Source organism: Rhynchophorus ferrugineus, unplaced genomic scaffold, assembly GCF_030347505.1.
Source record: "Rhynchophorus ferrugineus isolate W39M unplaced genomic scaffold, kcgeb_rfMv2 rfM3, whole genome shotgun sequence".
Lineage (NCBI taxonomy): Eukaryota > Metazoa > Arthropoda > Insecta > Coleoptera > Curculionidae > Rhynchophorus > Rhynchophorus ferrugineus.
Window position 1 is genome coordinate 47,370,646 of NW_027472582.1, and position 18,129 is coordinate 47,388,774.

The 18,129-nt window shown below is 29.7% G+C and overlaps 1 protein-coding gene across 1 annotated transcript in view; it reads right to left on the reverse strand.

The window, feature by feature from the left end:
• The window catches only part of LOC143194454 (neuroglobin), a 232,479-nt gene extending 214,350 nt beyond the window's left edge, over nt 1-18,129 (reverse strand). The window contains exon 1 of the mRNA XM_076401264.1: nt 18,042-18,129. The gene's annotated coding sequence lies outside the window, so the exon portion shown is untranslated. The remainder of the gene's footprint in view (nt 1-18,041) is intronic.

Here is an 18,129-nt window from a genome sequence, read left to right on the forward strand (position 1 = left end):
CAAGCTATACAAACAGCGAATACAATATTTTCACAAGCTTAGCAAACATGTTAAGGTCTTACATAAAAATTTTAATCCCTTTGATTGAAAAATTAATATGTTACCTTGAATATTTTATTTTCTACAGAACTTTTAAACAAAATAAAAAACATTTTATTACAAGGATTTTTAATATGGACACATCGATTTGAGCTACCTGTGGCGTTTGTTTATTATTCAATCACTAATGTCAATGATAAGTTACGCGATTAATGCTGTTTAATGTGGATTAATGTGGAAATTTTGATTACCTTATTATCAAAATACATGTACGTTAAAACCTCAGTTTTGGCCGAAAGATTGTATTTATCGATGAGGCGCATGTTGAGATTAATAACAAACATTATACAATCGCACCGCAATCGACTAATGCCAAGTTATTGACAACTAAATCACTTGCATCTAGACCACCAGATAGATTATGTCAAGCTGCAATTAATGCTAATCGAGTCACGCAAGGAGGCAGAAACAACTTACTGCCATCACCAAACAACTAGAACATGCAATCAAATGACATGATAGTATAGGAGCTAGCAACGTAAAGAAAACAAGAATTTCAGGTAAGCTAATATTTTGACATTTCATCTCTTTCACTCTCTCGGCCAGCACCCATCCCATCTGGCTGCCGGCAGGCGTTGCGTTTACCAATGCGCATCGTACCTGTACAGATAAAAATATTCAATGCATGCGATGCAAATGTCATGTCATAGTAAAAGGCATAGGAAAACTGATTTTGAAAAAAAAGTTTGGGAATACGTACAATTTCTGTACATGAAGTTCCTAATCCAACCATTTCCTTATCAAATCCTTGTCAAAGGCACTTTATATTTTATAAATCTAATATATCCGCCTAACATCGTTACATCTCCGAAAGCCGATACCTTCGAATCAACTAAAAACCAGCCGATTAGTACTAAAAAATACCGTAAAAAGTACAGTGCTACTTTAAGATGCCACAGCGGATATTCGAGCGATAATGTTCTATACACGGAACTTTCAAATAAAAAAAACTCATTAATACCATACACATGGTTTCTTTCATTCCATTTCAGCATCGACCAGAGCTTAATCATAAACCCTATATATTAAATATTAAAGCTTAAAAATGGGTATTATTATTTTTGTTATATCTTTAAGTTCTAAGATTCTACAGATATAGCTAGTACCAAATTCTTCCAATTATCTTTTTACACCAATATATAAGTTTGGAGACTAAGTTATAAAAAAAATTACATCAATCGAAATGAAGCGCCAGGCTACTTAATAAACGGACAAATGCTGAAAAAACTACTAAGAAAGGCAATTATAAAACTCACCCACTTGATTTATGCAGCATTCTGATAAAAAGATGTCCCGAATGTTTGGCAAACGACTAAAATTATTATGATTACGAAACCTGAAAAACCACCAAATGAAGTAAAATTATCCACTAGCAACAATATCCAAAGCTCTTCAAAAACTCCTGTTTATAGGGTCAAAACCAATAGAAATATATAGAAAATAAACCAAACCAAAAAATCTAAAATCTGGCATAAAGGAATAATATATAAACTCTAATATATAAATAAATAATATAATTATTATTCTATATATAAAATAATATATTATATATAATAATATATTATATATAATAATATATTATATATAATAATATAATATATATATTCTGCGAAAAGTAATATCAATATAATTACAAGTATTTCAAAATAAAGTCCTAATGCACCCAGATACCACAGGAACAATTATTTACATCTAATTCCAACTGTAATAGATGAAATTAAGAGAATCGCAACAAGAAAAAAACTCCTATGTAACCTATAATAAGTTCTGCAATGCTTCGACAATATTGAACACGCAGATTAAAGAAAACCAAACCGTGAGATCTTGTGTAGTGAAGTGCACTGAAAGATAAAAATACTAAACAGTGCTACTAATTTTTATTTTATTTCAATATAAACTAATTAAGGCGCCAATGAGTCTTCCTAGATAAGTACCTAGTTTTAAGTGACAGTTTTTAGTAGGGAAAAGTACTAAGTTTGGCAGCAACGACTTGTAATATTAATATATTTTGCAAAAAAAATTTAATGTCGTTTTATATTCGGCAGGATTCGAACCCGCTGCAGCGATAGCAATAAACGGGCCTTCCCATCACCATAACTAATGGGCAAACATCAAGTCAGTAAAATTGATATATTGTTTTTGTTAAATTGAACGTCAAAAATTAGGAAATATACAGCCGGATATGCACTATTTAAATGTTTCTAAACAGATGCTTCTAAGCGAAACTTTACTAACGAAATTTGTTCTTTCACATTCAATTTAACCGTGAACAGCATCCTTTAAAGGATGTAGAAATTTCCTGCACTCTGAAATTGTAAATAGAGTTTGAAAATGTAATTTGGAAATGTGCATATTTTGTCAGCGACAGACTCTATTTATTGTATGCTCAATCTCAATGGCAACACGTCTTGAACGAGAAATGTTTGCTTATATTTTATATCGTTTATATAAAATCTCCGTGGAATGTATATCTCAATATAACGTAGATATTAGTAAGTCACCCATCTTAATATAATTAACAAACTTTTGTTAATAACAAACGAAAACTTGTATATTCTAAATTTATTAAATGTCTTCCCTTTCAGAGTAATTCTTCTTGTATGCAATGGACATATAATATGCCAGAATATTGCCGGTATTCAGAATATTTGTTAAATTCGAATCGAATCTTCTTAATATCCTAATAGAAAATGTCCCCGAAGCTCTTTTTTTGACTTATTGAATAACTAGATATTGAATAACACGACAAACTAAATTAAAAATTGGAAGTGATGATTTCGATCTTAAAAACCAATCCCAATCTCGATCTGCTGAATGAAGATCCAAAATACATCAAGTCTAACGATCGTTAAAAAAACATGCACTCTGGGCCTGGTGGGATATTGAAGTAGAGTTTATCTTCATTCCTACGCACAGAAATCGATCAGACGTTGTTTGTAAAAATAAATAACTAATAGAAATTCCTACTTTTTCAAGCTATACAAACAGCGAATACAATATTTTAACAAGTTTAATAAACATGTTAAGGTCTTCCATGAAAAATTGAATCCCTTTGATTGAAAAATTAATATGTTACCTTGAATATTTTATTTTCTACAGAACTTTTAAACAAAATAAAAAACATTTTATTACAAGGATTTTTAGTATGGACACATCGATTTGAGCTGCATGTGGCGTTTGTTTATTATTCAATCACTAATGTCAATGATAATTTACGCTATTAATGTTGTTTAATGTGGATGTCAAATTTTGATTACCTTATTATCAAAATACATGTGCGTTAAAACCTCAAATTTGGCCGAAACATTCTATCTATCGATGAGGCGCATGTTGAGATGAATAACAAACATTATACCATCGCACCGCAATCGACTAATGCCAAGTTATTGACAACTAAATCACTCGCATCTAGACCACCAGACAGATTATGTCAAGCTGCAATTAAAGCTAATCAAGTCACGCAAGGAGACAGAAACAACTTACTCTTTTTCAACTTATTGAATAACTAGATATTGAATAACAGGACAAACTAAATTAATAATTGGAAGTGATGATTTCGATCTTAAAAACCAATCCCAATCTCGATCTGCTGAATGAAGATCCAAAATACATCAAGTCTAACGATCGTTAAAAAAACATGCACTCTGGGCCTGGTGGGATATTGAAGTAGAGTTTATCTTCATTCCTACGCACAGAAATCGATCAGACGGTGTTTGCAGAATCCAACAGCCAAAAAATGAACACATTGACGAAAAGCTTGATCCGGATGACCATTTCATGTGCAATGAAGTAGACTAATATCATAATTCTGCATAATACAGCTCAATATCACTTTGTTTTCTTGATTCAGAAAAACCCTTGAATTGGAGATAGGAAATTATTCGGCACGCATCACATTCGCTAAACTTGATTCCATTATCATTTATTGCAGTCAATGTAACACAAAATTATGTAGTAACAGCAATCCTATAATCTATCAAAAATTATTTTGTACGTACGACATCTATGCCGTCTATGTTGCCGTACCAACTCTGAGTTTTAGTTCACCTTAGCTTTCAGCTTTCACATACAACAAAATTCTAATCCAAATAAAATAATTAAACCAAAATACCTTTATAAAATATAATTTATTTTTAATAGTATAGTAAATCTAATGCATAATATCGAAGGACTTAAAACTACAATTAAGTAAACAGTTATAATAGATTAGGGCTGTGTTTGATTACATATTTACATTGAACTTTTTCCACACAACCTATGAGTTAGAGTTCTAGGCGTTTGTAATTGTATCCACTTTCTTATTATCTCCACACTTATTTACTTTCATTAGAGAATATATTTACCATTTACGCTTAGTTCTTGTGTCCTTCGCTTCAAACCTGTATACATCTTTTTTGATAGAACTAAAATTAATAACCGCTTTCTCCATAATCCATATGCCACATCTGCAAAACAGTTACTATTATTTCTCATCTGACACATTTTAATTTGGTTAAAGCTCAAGTATATTCTGAGCAATTACGCAAATAAACATTTTACACTCTACAATATATATCTCATCTTAACTTGTTTCCATTCTCATCACCCAGTCTTAGAAATTGGCAGCATTGAATCATGTCATGTTCAGAAAGTTTCATTCAAGTGAATAATTAAGCTGTTAATTTCCGGTCTATTTAACATTTGTTCACAAATCCATCATTCATCAATTTCTTCGATATGCCTGATCGAGTTCATCTAAACCGAAGATGTTATTAACCATTCCTATTTCCAGCATAAAGTATAATATACCTGCAATAAATTATTAATAAATGTTATGACTACTAAAACCTAATCAATTCTAATTCCAACGTTTACCTTTTTCCATCAATTTCTGTTTTCATAACATTATTTTTATTATCATTTTGTCATGAGTAACCATTGGGTATATTGGTTCCATTCTCAAATACCTATATCTCATCTAAATACACAAATTGAAAGAATAAGTCTATTTTCATTTTATTATATGCTTTTAAAAATTATGTTTTTTTTTTAATAATAGTTCCATTAGACCTCTTTGATACTTTTCAAACTAACAGTTTCCTTTAAATAATTATATTAAATTATGTTTGTAATGAAAAACTACTGTCTGTTTTTATACATTTCATATATATATATATATATATATATATATATATATATATATATATATATATGAAATGTATAAAAAAAAAATCTGTATCTGTATATATAAATCTGTATATATATGTCTGTTATATATATATATATATATATATATATATATATATATATATATATATATATATATATATATATATATATATATATATATAACCTCTGATAGAGCTAACATTAAGCTGATCTTGCTTATATTATTCATTTTTTGAGATAGTTCAGTGACTGTGTCAGTTTCAGTGACTAATATTCAGAGCAGCTGCAACACGCCAAAAAATAATTTCAATAAATATCGCAGCAAATTAATATTAAACATTAAAAATGCTTACGTCTCTGACAAATTTTACTGGCAAGAGGGGGCCTCCATTATCTCGTTCCTGTTCAAAGTAAATGATTAGAGACGTAATATGTTCTGTCTGGCTTCGGATTTTACAGAGTAATAATAATGAGCGATTTAAAATTTATTTTATTTTATCAAAACAAGCAAATTATTAAAATAACGTTTCCCGGTTTATAACTCCTTATCACTATTGTTTTGAAGAATTTTGCATACATTTGACAACCCAACGAATTTGGTAGGCTAGCTCGGTTACACGTTCGTACTTATCAGACAGCTCTTTTTAACTAAAATAAAATGAAAAGAAAAATTTTGTCTGAGTCTTCGGATAGACAATATGTTACCTGAAAAGTGGCGCAAATATTTGAAAGCAATTGTTAATAAATTCCAAGATTAAATACGTTATTGTTTAATTTTACACGAAATTAATTTTCTGAAAGATGTGTCATAATTAAATCATACATCTAATATTTATATTAACGTTTCACTAGTAATTTATATTACAATATTTAATTAGATCGGGAGATCATAAAATAATAAATTATGGAATCTTGACAATTGGTGAAGTAATATTAAATTCAAATTGTAATTTTCCAAAGGTATTCAACAATTACATGATAATAAGATTAATTTAAAATTAATTACGTATTGATATCAAGAATTCAATAAAATACTTTTATACTCAAAAATATTAAATACAGCCCTACTTATAGTGAAAATATTTGAAATAATCTTAATATAATTATTAAATATTGATTTAAGAAAATTTAATATTAAATAATATTATAAAGTATTAATCAAATTAACTATATAAATAGTAGTTTCACTTGTATTACATAATATAATATATAACAATTATTTGTCGAAAAAATAAAACACAACAGAGCAATAAAACAACAAAATTCCCACAACAAATTGTAACATATAATAGTTGCATACAGAATGTATGGCAGAGCGGGGTCACTCCAAAGATAAAATAAGAAAGAGTTATTTTTAAAACAATCGTTTAATTATTTGGCTATCCCACGGATAAAAAATTCCATTGTTTACTATAGTAAATTTATTTTTTAATGAAAAAACTATGTGGCTTATTAGGCTCAATAATCGGAGTCTAATAAACCAGCCGAAGGGATTACTTAAGTTATAAGTTATACAAACCTTTAATCGTTAAAACATACTAAATATAAACAAAACAAAGGAACACAAAAGATGTTTATTCTTCAAAGATGTGTATCGTTCAAACATAAATAACATTTACACCAGTGTAATAAAATTGTACAGTTTAATAAGTGCACTTTATGTAAGCCCGTTCAGTGAAAGTAGAGCATTAGACTGTTCTCTTGGGGACAATCTTAATAGGACTCGGTATACATTAAAACAGAAAAAATCATCTTCCGTGTCGGACGGATTTTTTTTTAGATTATTCTTCTTATTCTCCTAATTGGCATTTTTATTAATGTGTGGTTCTGAACAGACTAATATTCGTCATCAGATTCCGGGAAACTTTTAAAAACTAGTTCAAAATCGACCAAGTGCACAGAGTAACAGCGGATATTAAAAATGCGTTAAAAAAAGAAGTATTGCCCTGCAATATTCCTGGAGTTTAACAAGCTGTTGACCGGAAAGGCTTTTACAATGAATCTAAATCTACATAATGAGTATATGCTGCTGCGGGGCTATTCTTAACTGCTGGAGTCATAACAAATCAATTGAAAAGTCCTCGGCCTATCATATTAAAACATTTTTTGGCAAAACTAATTTTTTTTATTCAACATAATTCCCTTCATTTTGTAGTACGATTTGTCCTTTGCTTCAAAACAGGCCTCAGTTTCGGCGATCACCTCTTCATTCGACGAAAATTTCTTCCTAGCGATCATTATTTTGAGATCTGAGAACAGGAAATAGTCGCCGGGGGCCAGATCTGGAGAATATGGTGGATGAAGAAGGAATTGGAAGCCCAATTTATGGATTTTTGTCATAGTTTTCAGTGACTTGTGATACGGTGCATTGTCTTGGTGAAACACAACTTTATTTATCTTCAAATGCGGCCGTTTTTCGACGATTTCGTCCTTCAAACGGTCCAAAAAGGCTATGTAATAGTCACTGTTAGTTATGTCATGTGAAAATTATGTCATGTGAACCCCCAAATACAGACGCCATAACCTTTCCAGCCGACTGTTGCGTTTTCCACGCTTTGGAGCGGGTTCATCGTCTGCAGTCCACTCGGATGACTGTCGATTGGACTTCGGAGTGAAATGATGGAGCCATGTTTTGTTTTGTCGTTGTTTTTGGTCAAAAGTGAGTTCGCGCGGCACCCACTTTACACAGAGTTTTCTCATACCCAAATATTCGTGAATGATATGATGTACACGTTCAGTTGATATCTTTAGAGTGTCTGCTATTTCATTCAATTTCAATTACAACAATTCATACAATTTCAATTCAATAACAACCTCTTTTGGCCGCCCACTGCGTTCACCGTCTTCGGTGCTCATTTCACCACGTCTAAACTTAGCATACCAATCCTTGATGGTAGATTTTCCTGGGGCAGTATCCGGAAGCTCGGCATCAAGCCAAGTTTTCGCTTCAACTGTATTTTTTCCTTTAAAAAATCAATATTTTATCAATACGCGAAATTCCTTTTTATCCATTTTTTTCACAATAACAAAAGAATCTTCACTCAAAATGGTATAATTTACAAACTAATGATCCGACAGCTGTGAAATTTATACACGCCTCTATGGAGAGTTAAGGCTAATTAAAAAACATATGGATTTAATTTCAGTAGCGCCATCTATAGTGTCAGGCCGGGGATTTTCAATTGACTTGTTATCTTTTCGAAAGAATATTTTGCGTCATGAAAGGGCATTCTCAATATGTAATTCTATTTCTGCTAGAGTATCCTAGGGACCAGTATCTGCTATACCACTGTTGATATCTTAACAACAAACGAAAATGTACTTGGAATATTTACTAACGACACAGTTACTATGGCAAATGATATACCTGTACCTATAAAAGTAGAAAAAGTAGAAAACAAAAAAGTGGTTCAAAATACAACTTAATAACTCAACTTAAATTAATAACTTAAATCTGTCCATGAATCGATATTAAACAGAATTATATCTCTTAACATGCCTGATTACTCAAGCAGAATCAGTTAAATATCTTAGGATCGATCTTAATGGTAGGTTAAATTAGAAAATCAACTTGTTGATCGAAAGAAACTTTCAACTTAACCTAAAATCAAAGAGATTGGTTCATCAATTGAATATAAAGCTAATTTGGAACTGTAGATTACAAATATGGGATTGCTTTAATACATTAAACCAACTAGTAATCCAATACTACCAAAATAAATTAAAGATGACGAATTAATAATTTTAATATTTAAGATGTAATTAATAAAGATATAATAATATTTAAATAATGGAAAAAAGAATAGAGAAACTAATGGCTGAAATTCAACGACCGGCACGATGATATTCAGTGTATCAAATAGAAAATACTGCCAGTAATTTTTCGTCTACGTCAAGAGGAAAGAATACAAACAAATGACGTCCAATTTTTAAAGGCTAAGCAAGACGAATGTCAGAAACAGAAATCAACAGATGTTTAGGCAACAATTTATGTATACGGAACGGCAAGAGCAGTGATAATTACAAATAATTATATATACTTAGTAAAATGCTGATTTCGAGCAAACCTGTGGTCAAATACAAGTTCAATTACATACAAAACCTAATAGGCAGGTTAACACAATGAATTAATTATTAGTTCTTTATTATTACGATTCTAATTTAATCTTAGTATAAAAGAATATCTCCAGGGAATTTTTAATTTCACTGACTATGGATTACTTTTTAGCGTACTACCATCACACATTGTCGTAATGTTTTTTATGTAAAACTGCACGATCAGTAGTTATTTTTTATTAGATGTAGTATTTATTAAAGCTGATTTACATATTTTTTTATCATTTTTTATTTTCTTAATTTACAAATTCACTTATTACTACCATACGGATATATAATAGTGCGGGATATGTATCAGTATATATTTTCGAAACATAATCTAATTGAAGCAACAATTTTAACTGAACCTTATACAAATGAAGATCTGTTACTTCCATGAATACAACATGTTCTGACTGATAAAACACTTGTGTTCAAACTACTTCCAATTTCCATTATGCCTTACGCTTACTATCTATACAACTGCCAATAAAGCGGCATGAAAAATTTTGCAAGTGTGAAATTTGAACGAATGATCATCTGATGAACAACAACATATGCCTACTGCTTTAGATATGGAAAACGATGTGATCTTGCAGAAAACGAACAAACAAACCTAGTCCTTTCACTAGCTTTAATGAAGAATAATTTTATAAAAGAAATGTTTATCTTTCATTACTTTCTTTACACATCCTAGGTCCAGTAATTTAATGTGAGGTACTAAATTGGACAAGGTGTTTTATCGGTAAATATATGTTGTCTAAAGTTTTTATTTTTATTTACTCCTCTAATAATTACTATCAAACTGAATTACAGTAAAGCGTAACTGAGTTTACCTAATAGATTTATATGCACTATTATAAACAAAAACAGAAAACATTGTTAGTATTTAGTTTTTATATTAGATACTTTCATATATGGTGACCAAAAATGTTTTTATATTAGGTACTTTCATATATGGTGACCAAAAATGTTTTTATATTAGGTACTTTCATATATGGTGACCAGAAATGTTTATTGATAAAAGGGGGAACTATTAACCCACAAAAAATGTTAAATTCAATTGTTTTGATATTAATCTACATGAAATAACAGTCCTTTTGTCCTTTTAGTAATATTGAGCAATTCAGTGTATAGAACTACTAATCATGAAACGCTCAAAATTGTATTATGTATGCCATACTTTAGTTGAGTTATTTTAATACATCTGCCATCGAAGCCTATCAACCATCATATCCTATTTGTCCATCTGATTTCAATCATTTAAAAGTACAGATTTTGATGTCATAAAAGTTCGAAGACAATAAATTGTATTGAATAATAATAATTAGATAATTATTAGATAATAATTAGGTAATAATAAAAAGAAAACGTAAAAAAAGGGTTTAAACAGGAACCCTCAAATAAGGTTAGTAGTGGATAAATCTACTATAATACCAGACCTTTATGTAATATGGTGAAGACCCAAAAAGAATAAAACACTAATTGAATGAAAATTTCCTTTCAACATCGCGGTTTTATTTTTCTCTAGGCAAAAAAGAGAAGATAAAGTCTTACTGTGCGTATGGTGGGAACAGCAAGATATGATGTATTATAAGTTGTTAAAGCTGAATAAAATTGATACTGCAAATATCTACAAACTAACAAATGTGAATGACGTATTGTTACAAAAAAGATGTAAGGATGTAAAGGAGTAACAGACGCATGCACGTCCTCAGACATTTAAAAATAATGAGCTTAGTATGAAAATTACACATATATTATTGAAAATTATCATATTTTTGTACGATTGTATATATTAGAAAATAAGAAGCAAAAAAATACTCATAATAATCACAGACTTATTTTGTATAATTATGACATTCACATGTGATAAAAGTAATAATAGTTATAATACTAATATATCATTAAAAGTTACAAAATAATTCACAATTTTGTTGTGCTTACATGGAGTATTTAAATATTCTAAAAATATATTATGCTTATAAATTTTAATATATTTATAGTATATGTTAAATATTTTTCAAAGTCAGTTCAAACTATTTATGCAGACCGTCGATCAATTATGAGGAATATTATTTCAAACAATGCTTTATTCGAGGCGTGATAGACACAGTTCTAATAGTAACAGTAAGTGTAACAATGATTATTAGCAGTTATAATTATTGTGATTGTAACGACCGGCACGATGATATTCAGTGTATCAAATAGAAAATACTGCCAGTAATTTTTCGTCTACGTCAAGAGGAAAGAATACAAACAAATTACGTCCGATTTTTAAAGGCTAAGTAAGATGAATGTCAGAAACAGAAATCAAGAGATGTTTAGGCACCAATTTATGTATACGTAACGGCAAGAGGAGTGATAATTACAAATAATTATATATACTTGTTAAAATGCTGGTTTCGAGGAAACCTGTGGCCAAATACAAGTTCAATTACATACAAAACCTAATAAGCAGGTTAACACAATGAATTAATTATTAGTTCTTTATTATTATGATTCTAATTTAATCTTAGTATAAAAGAATTTTTCCACGGAATTTTTAATTTCACTGACTATGGATTACTTTTTAGCGTAGTACCATCACACATTGTCTTAATGCTTTTTATGTAATACTACACGATTAGTAGTTAAAAAGTTTAGTATGAAAATTACACATACACTATTGAAAAATATCATATTTTTGTACGACTGTATATATCATAAAATAAGAAGCAAAAAATACTCATAGTAATCACCGACTTATTTTTTATAATTATGACATTCACATGTCATAAAAGTAATAATTATATAGTTATAATTCTAATATATCATTAAAAGTTACAAAATAATTCTTAATTTTGTTGTACTTACATGGAGTATTTAAAAATTCTAAAAATATATTATGGTTATAAATTTTAATATATTTATATTATCTGTTAAATAATTTTCAAAGTCAGTTCAAAGTATTTATGCAGACCGTCGATCAATTATGAGGAATATTGTTTTAAATAATGCTTTATTCAAGGCGTGGTAGACACAGCTCTAATAGTAACAGTAAGTGTAACAATAATTATTAGCAGTTATAATTACTGTGATTGTAAAGTAAATATATCTAGGCAATAGTGTAAAATCTGTCGAGAAGTAACCAATCGAGACACCGTGAGACCGTGGTTCGAAGCCTTCGTTAAGCCTGATTGACTTATAAAGTTGCTTAAAAGGAGTCTTTAAAAAATTAAAGATAAATATTTTATAAAGATATAAAAAATTAACATTTAACATCTAAAATTAAACTCTCTAGTTCAAAAGAACAACTTTACGTTTTCATCATTCGATCTCCCATGATTTATATAATATCATGCAGCTTGAATTTCCAATTTCCAACCTTTAGGTAATTTCATATAATCACTATCATTATAGTCATATAGTCATCATCATCAATTATAGATCTCCTATATGAACCGAATATCCCATATGCATGTATAACAGAAAATTTGATATTTATAGTATAACAACGCCGTTATTATGTGGGACTCAATCCAAAGTTATCTTTAACAACAAAGCTAATAGAGCAGCTATAATATTCTTATGTTGACGTAATCTTAACTTTTCTCGAAATTGTTTCATTTCTGTGCTGATAACTAAAAATCTATTTGGATATCCCCATTTACATGAAGCATGCGGCTTGGCAATACTCGAATTGGAAAAGGTTTGTCCCATATGACTGCATTTATTGAGTGTTAAGTCCAATATTTCACTCTGCTCACGGACGTATCGATAATACTATTAACAGCTGTTTGTAATTTCTTTATATGTCTTGAAGTTATTACCAGTACATACTGCATTAGTAAAATTTACAAACGTTGCTGCTGTTATACTTTCAGATTTAAGGATATCACTGGTATAGAGCCAGTGATATATATGCCATTATTCTAATACAAATTACAAAATATAAAAAACAAAACTCAAATACGAAATAAATTTTTCAAAATAGTTATTATAATCAAATTTGTATCTTTCTCTTTTCACGAATCATCATTTTAAATTAAATATACAGAAATCACTAATAATTTGCTTTAGTCTCATAATAAATCGATATCACAATAATAAAACAACAAATAGTAGAAAAATACAAGAAGTGCAAAGATTTATTATATATTTCACTATAGATTTGTTAATTTCTAGTAATACAAAATAGTAACACGGAATGCTACCCATCGTAGATACAAATGTAGACCTAAAGTCATGCCTAGATATTTCTGTTTAAAGTAAACATTAAGTTTTTTTTTTGAAATTAATTATTAATGGAACGAGTCAAGAAACTATAAAATAATCTATTTTATAAATAACAAAGTTTAATGTGATGTGCTCTGCAAAACCTTTCAGACCTGTACGTATCATCCCAACCCTGCCTTAAAAACACTGCAGGAATCTCAACTACATAGGCAAGCAGAATTTGAAAGTTCATCGTAAATGATAGATTTACCGCCTACACTCACTCTATAAGCTTATTGATTGGACATATTTTTCATAAATAATAAGATAAGAGTTATCCACTTTTAAATGGTACGTTATAATATAAAATTAGTTGCCTTTGTTGAAGATATTTCTTTCAATTTATTGCCCTTGTTGATTTAACAATCTATCGAGTATGCAATAATAGTTTCTTAAAATCCCTGCTGTGTAAATGAAATTTTGAAAATTAATAAAATGAAAAGTAATTTCTTGTCTACACACTGCATTTCGCGTATTGTGCTGTTGCTTTTTATTTTTATATTGATATAGAATATAGGATATTTGATAAAAATATGACTTAGTTTAGAAATAGTTTCATTGCAGTTCAAAATTGTTCCCTTCTGATTTGTTTTATATTATATAGCTTCTACAAACATTTTTATTTAATTTCAGCATTATTTGTCTTAAAATTGGACATTTCCACTTAAAACAACGCACACAAATCACGCTATTGAGCTTGAATTACCAAAAGTTGTTTATAAAGTAAATTGGAGGGATGGATAAAAGTCAGCAGCCCGTTTTTTCAAAATTGATTCTGGTTTTTGAAATATTTAATAAATTCCATATTTTACCATTAACGGCCATTTATTGAATTAAAAAGCTATATCACAGTTTAGCAGAGGTTGAGCTGAGCATTTTATACTGGTGGAGATCTATTTTTAAGTATTAGGGTCTAACAATAATCGATCACCAAGTATTCGCCACAAAATCCTTAGGGTCCCCTTTCGATTTTCACTATATCTTCATGTAGACATTCTCTTTGGTCGTCGCTCGTGTATCTCAAGTTTTGTGGGAAAACGTTAAAATGTGAATGAAGAATATGTACCTTGAGAAACATTTGTGCTCCAATATTATAGTAATTTTGCATCAAATTGTCGATTACGTGCTTTTAAACACGTAACACTTTTGGTATCTGAAATTTAACAAAATGTAGGAAAAATAGTAAAAAAGAAATGAATAATAAGGGTTTATCATTTTGATCGGTCGATGTTGGCAACAGTTATGAGCATTTGATGAGATATATATAAATGAAATATAGAGTAATCAGCATGTTTAAATGAAAAACTTTGGAAGACGTGGCGCGAGTAGATAATGATTTTTTTAATATATCAACGTCTCCTTTTTACCAACGTGGTTGTACCTGGACTAGACCTACAACATAACGTGGGCTCCGAATCACGGACCTCGGCATAAAGCCTACCGTCCAGTAGCCAACTTAGACACCATCCTAGAAGACATTGGTCTTACCCAGCCTGGTTACTGGCATGACCAAGATAGTTATTCCTTGTCAGATTTTCGAGTATTGCCAATAAGACATTTGCAATTACAATCACAAACATAAAGTACATCCATGTCCCAGCCGGATCGAACCCGTGACTATCGCAACAGTAAGAGGACCGTTTTGTCGCTTCGACCACTGGGCCAACAAAGCCGGCAGATAATTAAATTATTCGCCGACTCGCAGTGGAATAGGATAATCAGTGGTGAGCTCGTGTGAAGGGAAAGATTGACTGGGTTAGAACTTTCCATTGAAGCTAACTATTGCTGGAGCTCGGCTTTAGCAGCTCGCAATACACTACACCTTACTGATTCCACCATATGCATAACAAAACTTTATGATCATAAATGTTCCATCTTGTTGTCGATGTGAATGTCTCTTCTAGTCTAACTCATGACTTCTTGCGGTTAGGATTGTTATATTAGATCCATCATTGTTAGTCTTTGTCAAACAATAAAACCGCATTGCTGAAAAAAATCAAACTGGTATTTTCAGGTTTTTTTTTACTTGTTAACATCTGAAGTCAGTCGGTCAGTCGATCATTGATATTGAAATGGATATTTTTAACTTTTTTCGGGAACTACAGAAAAACATTTGACGGAAAATGTAAGTTTAAGAGGCACACAATGAACGTCTTCGAGCAAAGAGATTGAGACAACGAGAGGTACATTACGTTCGAATATGACGTCGAAATAGATGATTTGTAACCGGTCCTTGCTGCGCATTAGGAAAAGGTTCACTTACGTTATTAAATATGCTACCAGAAACATTGGAAACACTATTAGTTGACATCACATCTCAATCAAAATGGTTTTTGCACAAAATTCGTAAATTCTATTCTTGTTTCCAAATGACATAATTTGAAGGCGACAAAAATCGTTTAGGATGAAAATGGCCGTGAATTTTAATCTTCGTGAAGCAGATAAAAGAAAGAAAAATTGTTGTAACTTTGGAAAACATTTTGCAAAATCATAACCAATTGATCCAATTATTCGCACTGTATCAACACTGTTTAAAATAGATTACAAAACTACATCTACATTAATATCATTAAACCAGACAAAGTACAATATGGGTAGCCCTAAATAAGATATACATAATTTAAACATAAAACAAAAAAATCAACAAGAAATGCAAGAAAGTTACAACAATAAAAAGAAAGATAACGCGATGAACTTTTACGCATATCGAGTGATGATCCGTTCTAATCAAGATAATAACATTATCCAATGCCGCGAGCTATTTCATCAATTTGATGTTGATATATTTGAGATAATTGAAAATGAGTTATTAACTTAGCTTCGTTCTGAGGACTACATACTTTTATCTGATGTAAACACTATAATACATCAGTAACATAGATGGAACAAATGACACCGACAACATTGGTTTCGCATATGTTCTTCATATACTAGCATATTAACATATACTAGTAATCCGCCTCAAATAGAAGAATATATTCAAGATGCCATGACTTTTGCGCGTGCATTCAGTAGACAAGATCTGTTGATCACATTAACGTACAATTCAAACTGAGATGAAATTAAAATGTTGTTGTTTTCAGGGCAGACATAAATGCATAGCTATTATGTCACTGCACGTGTATTCAAACAAAAATTAAAAAATGGTTGATAACACTTGACGATACATCATTCAGTATGAAAAATGACGTTTGAATAGAACGACATCTCTTGGGTCTGTTAGTATTACATATCTATAATTGCAAAATAATATTTCAAGTAACGAACTGTACAAACTAAATATATATATATATAACTTATTAAACCCTGAAACCAAACACATAATTATATAAAAGCAAATATAAGTAGTATTATTTTGTTAGAAAATATATAAATAAAAACGTATGTATAGCAATTAACAAAAAATGATTTAGTTCAAAATAAATTTATAAATCGTCTAAACATTTAAGCATGCCATAACGAATTACATCAAGAGTTAAATCATAATATTTATAAAAATTACCGATTTATAACATATCACTACTGTAAAAAATATGATCGATGTAGTTCAAAAATTGGTTCGGTGAATTTGGAAAAAAAATAAAACAAACGAAAGTGTTAATTGCAATTAACGAAAATTATTTTTGACAAGGCAAAAAAGTAAATATAATTTTGTTTGTGTATTATTTAAATAAATATATCAAGTCTTATGAGTTATGAGTGGCTGAAACTCTCGCTGTTCTTACTTATTTATCCATTCTGTCCCCCCTATTTTTATTATGTATTACAGATAAGTTTAAAACACTTTACATACGATATATCTAAAATGTCAATAATAGGATCAATACAACGTTTCGATATACCATATCTAAAAAATATCGATATTTTTTAAAGAAGAATATCCCTAATCCTGGAAGATCTAGTAATATTAGCGTTAATAACACAGTATTTATGCAATAAAATATTTAATATTAATTTGGGAAGAAAAGATTTTAAACGTTAATTTCAGGGGTTTTGTGTTCTGAATTTATTGTTTATTTTTGAAAGATTAATAATATATTCACGTTGCTAACACCAAATATATTATTATATAAAAGCAATTATAAATAGTATTATTTTGTTAGAAAACATCTAAATAAAAGTGTATGTATAGCAATTAACAAAAAATAATGTAGTTCAAAATAAACTTGTCAATCGTCTAAACATTTAAGCGTACTATAACGAACCACATCAAGAGTGTTAAATAATAATATTCATAAAAATTACTGATGATTTATAACGCATCACTACTGTAAAAAATATGATCGATGTAAAACGTTATCCTACCTACAGAAATATATCATTAATAACACATTTCTATTACTCCTCAGTTACATATATCACTCAAAAGTTGCGATACTTTAGGATCGTTCAAATAGCTACACTCTAATTCATTAATATTACTTGATAAAAGGTTTACTTACCGCCCAATTTTCAGCACGTTTAATTTTATCAAAATGATGTACACTTTCGTATTTAATACGTTTAAATGTTCGACTGGATTTGTTAATG